General features: G+C 41.8%; 2 non-coding genes across 2 annotated transcripts; both read left to right on the top strand.

Moving 5' to 3' along the window:
* Positions 1–2,154: 2,154 nt before the first annotated feature.
* LOC134677739 (small subunit ribosomal RNA) lies at positions 2,155–4,062 on the top strand. Its single transcript, XR_010100094.1, has one exon. It is a non-coding gene; the product is annotated as a small subunit ribosomal RNA (ribosomal RNA).
* Positions 4,063–4,461: 399 nt separating this feature from the next.
* On the top strand, positions 4,462–4,618 carry LOC134677727 (5.8S ribosomal RNA). Its single transcript, XR_010100083.1, has one exon. It is a non-coding gene; the product is annotated as a 5.8S ribosomal RNA (ribosomal RNA).
* Positions 4,619–5,000: the final 382 nt, after the last annotated feature.

Genomic DNA, 5,000 nt, shown 5'->3' on the forward strand with positions numbered 1-5,000 from the left:
TCACACGAATCGGTTTAGAATTGTGAAAAATGGTTAGTTGTTTTTTTTTTTTCCCTGCACTCTTATTTTATAACCTAAATAATAACATTAACACGCCACACCATATATCCTTTTATTTTTAACATTAGCACAGCTTTATTAAGCTTTCAATATACCTAAATACATACATATATTTATTTATTTATTTATTAAGTATTTCTCGATTCCTAATATAAAAGTGTAAAATATAATAATATAAAATTGTAGTATCATAAAAAAATATTATGGTAAAAAATATTTGCACACGGCGCGCACCTCTTCCAAATAACACAAAAATCAATAAAAATAAACGTAAGTACATTTTTTTTACACTCTATTATTATACGCAGTAGCCCCCTCCCTCCCTTTTTACTCAATCATATTATTATTAAATTTCGTTTCTACTTTTCTTCGGTCAAGGCCTCTACAGACGTTGTAACAAGTCACATTCGATTTTTTCTTTTGTCATCGATGCTAAGTTTATTTAGTTAACTTAACCAGCAAAAAACCTAAACTTACTTTTCAGATTTAATTTAGATAAATAAATGTACCTACCCACCTAACTGCCGGACGCAAATCGAATGCGATCCAAGGTGAGTTGTGTCTGTATAGCCCCCCCCTATTGACTGACATTGATTGATTTACATAATATGTCACATTGACACTGACACATTCAGTTCGACGACACAATCAATCAATCAATACGATCGATCCTTTATTATTTACCTATATAAATAAATAAATAAACAAACAATTAGGTAAGTAAGTGATTCCACCGGTAAACTTTGTTCGCCATATTTTTTTTTTTTTTTTTAACCTAACCTAACCTAACTTTTTTTTTTAATTTTTTTTTTAACCTAACCTAATCTAACCTGACCTAACTTTTTTTATTTCTTGTTTTTTTTTTATAACCTAACCTAACCTAACTTTTTTTTTTTTTTTATCTAACATAACCTAACCTAACCAAATTATTATGTTCTTGAAATGGTTATAGTCTCGCAGCAAATTTTCCAGTAAAATACCTGAAGTTGGTGTGTATTTATTTATGTTACTTATAAACTTATAAAATATATATGCATTATAAGATTTATTATAAGAAATGTAAGTACCCCTATACCTAGTTAGGTATCTACAACACAACACAAAACAACTGCTCCTCGAAGCTTTTAGGGCGCGCGGCGGGTCACACAAAACACCAAGATGTTACACATGCTGGTGGACTGTGGACCACCGTTGTATTATTTATTTGCACTTTGGTCCTAGTTTACGCGTTTTAATATTGAAACGTGACAGACGGGAGATATATTATATTATCCTTACCCACGGGGGAGAGTACAACGCGCGCTGTATTTACTTGCAGATTGTCTGTCACCATCGCCAATTCGAGACGACGCAAAGTTGCCGATTGGTTTGAATGATGACAACATATTTGCGAGAAAATAGTGTGTGTTCTCCTATACGTGTGGCGAGGATCGATCGGATGATAATCCGATTTAAAACAAAGAACAATTTTTAACCCTAACGGTAATACGGTTTTTGAAACTCTCTCTCAGTGTTTTCATATCGCGAAACCTTCAAATACGCAATTGTAATTGCGGTTAGTAGTTTAGCGGTGGTGGGAATACGCTTTGATGTAAGTTTCATTATACTGTATTGGTTGTGAGGGTTTTGAGGGCTCTATAATACCTGGCGAGCGATATAAATCGTAACGAACGACTATGTTAAAAAAAGAATCTAAAAATTAAAAAAATAAATAGTGAAATTTTTATGTCTGGTCGTGGAAGAACGTTCGATTACATATCGGCGCTATGAAACATCACACAACTATGTGCGTGTGTATGTGCGCGCTTTACTCACCCGCTACCTACCTAAGGTACACGCACGCACGCACGCGTGTGTCTCTGTACCACCAGGTAGAATAGAGTGGTAAGTGAAATATCCACCAGTCTACGATACGCCACGTCGATTTCGGTATATCCGAATGGTGGCGTGTGTCGTATACGACTCGTGTCTTACGCGTGCGGTCTCCGTCGTCTGTGTGTGTTGTGTAGTATAATATACATAGATGATATTGGCGCGCACGCGTCGGCGCTAGTGTTTTGTGTCTCTAAACAAGACTCACATGAACACGGCAGCTCCCTGGTTGATCCTGCCAGTAGTTATATGCTTGTCTCAAAGATTAAGCCATGCATGTCTCAGTGCAAGCCGTATTAAGGCGATACCGCGAATGGCTCAATATATCAGTTTTGGTTCCTTAGATCTTACTCAGTTACTTGGATAACTGTGGTAATTCTAGAGCTAATACATGCAATCAGAACTCTGACCAGTGATGGGATGAGTGCTTTTATTAGATCAAAACCAATCGGCGGAGGGCCTCGCGTCCGAAGTCGTAACATTTTGATGAATCTGGATAACTTTTGCAGATCGCACGGTCCAGTACCGGCGACGCATCTTTCAAATGTCTGCCTTATCAACTTTCGATGGTAGTTTCTGCGACTACCATGGTTGTCACGGGTAACGGGGAATCAGGGTTCGATTCCGGAGAGGGAGCCTGAGAAACGGCTACCACATCCAAGGAAGGCAGCAGGCGCGCAAATTACCCACTCCCGGCACGGGGAGGTAGTGACGAAAAATAACGATACGGGACTCTTACGAGGCCTCGTAATCGGAATGAGTACACTTTAAATATTTTAACGAGGAACAATTGGAGGGCAAGTCTGGTGCCAGCAGCCGCGGTAACTCCAGCTCCAATAGCGTATACTAAAATTGTTGCGGTTAAAAAGCTCGTAGTTGCATTTGTGCTACGCACTGTCGGTGCGATTCATCCGAATCGATACTGACACGTTTGCGGAGCATATCGTCGGTGAATCGTATGTAAAAGTACGGTTCAATATAAAAATCCTATCGCGATGCTCTTCAGTGAGTGTCGAGGTGGGCCGACAATTTTACTTTGAACAAATTAGAGTGCTCAAAGCGGGCTCAAAATGCTGCTTGAATATTTCGTGCATGGAATAATAGAATATGATCTCGGTTCTATTTTGTTGGTTTTCAGAACTCCGAGGTAATGATTAATAGGGATAACTGGGGGCATTCGTATTGCGACGTTAGAGGTGAAATTCTTGGATCGTCGCAAGACGAACATCAGCGAAAGCATTTGCCAAAGGTGTTTTCATCAATCAAGAACGAAAGTTAGAGGTTCGAAGGCGATTAGATACCGCCCTAGTTCTAACCGTAAATATGTCATCTAGCGATCCGCCGACGTTACTACAATGGCTCGGCGGGCAGCTTCCGGGAAACCAAAGATTTTGGACTCCGGGGGGAGTATGGTTGCAAAGCTGAAACTTAAAGGAATTGACGGAAGGGCACCACCAGGAGTGGAGCCTGCGGCTTAATTTGACTCAACACGGGAAATCTCACCAGGCCCGGACACCGGAAGGATTGACAGATTAACAGCTCTTTCTTGATTCGGTGGGTGGTGGTGCATGGCCGTTCTTAGTTGGTGGAGCGATTTGTCTGGTTAATTCCGGTAACGAACGAGACTCTAGCCTGCTAAATAGGCGTCGTCATTTAGGTGCGCGCGGCCGTTCGCGGTCGCGCAACTCACTGGCGACGTATTAAAATTCTTCTTAGAGGGACCGGCGGTTTCGAGCCGCACGAGATTGAGCAATAACAGGTCTGTGATGCCCTTAGATGTCCTGGGCCGCACGCGCGCTACACTGAAGGAATCAGCATGTTCTCCTTGGCCTAGAGGCCCGGGCAACCCGTTGAAACTCCTTCGTGCTGGGGATTGGGGTTTGCAATTATCCCCCATAAACGAGGAATTCCTAGTAAGCGCGAGTCATAAGCTCGCGTTGATTAAGTCCCTGCCCTTTGTACACACCGCCCGTCGCTACTACCGATTGAATGATTTAGTGAGGTCTTCGGACCGACACGCGGTGGCTTCACGGCCGTCGGCGTTGCTGGGAAGTTGACCAAACTTGATCATTTAGAGGAAGTAAAAGTCGTAACAAGGTTTCCGTAGGGGAACCTGCGGAAGGATCATTAACGTGTATATATATATGTTGGTATGGTCTACATACAAACGTGTATAACAAGAATAATCCGTTACCAAAAACAAACCTATATATATAATATGTATATGTCAGTTGTCGTCACACAGGAGAGAGAGAGTCTAGTACGATCTCGCGTCGCGTATTTAAGCAGTTTGAGACTAACGTCTATTTGGAGAGTCGCTTCGACCGGCACAAATCCGCGCCGTTACAGCTTATCGCTCCATATTATATAGATGTTTGTGTTTGAACTCGCGCGAACGTCAACTGTGTTGTACGTAGACTGATATGTATATTTTATATATGATAACATGCGGTATTCATTTTTCGTAATGATTTTTTTTTTTTTTTTGGACGTTTCGAACATTGTTACCAGTGTGTAATAATAAACTATTACCCTGGACGGTGGATCACTTGGCTCGCGGGTCGATGAAGAACGCAGTTAACTGCGCGTCATAGTGTGAACTGCAGGACACATTTGAACATCGACATTTCGAACGCACATTGCGGTCCGTGGAGACACATCCAGGACCACTCCTGTCTGAGGGCCGGCTGCATAAATAAACATATTTTTGCCACATTGCGTGACAGTAAAATGTTACGCTATTGGGGGTTCGTTTGAAAATTCGACGACTTCGATTGTTGTAGTTTTCGGGCGTCCCTTTAAACATTATGTTATATAGCGACGTTCGTGTGATTTGACGTCATGTCACTTCTACCGTGCGCGCGTACACACTGTGTGATATTAATTATGATATTATATATTTATGGTGTGAACGCGTGTATAACATGTGTTAGAATTGATAGACTCTTATCATTGTACACGTATCGTTCCAGTAGGCGGACTCGACGTCCGAAGAGTGCATCGACGCCGTCCACGCGCGCTCCTTTCGGGGAGTTGCGTGTTGTCGTCGTCGTAGCGCTGACCGGATA

The sequence above is a fragment of the Cydia fagiglandana genome, chromosome 26, assembly GCF_963556715.1.
Source record: "Cydia fagiglandana chromosome 26, ilCydFagi1.1, whole genome shotgun sequence".
In the NCBI taxonomy this organism is placed as follows: domain Eukaryota; kingdom Metazoa; phylum Arthropoda; class Insecta; order Lepidoptera; family Tortricidae; genus Cydia; species Cydia fagiglandana.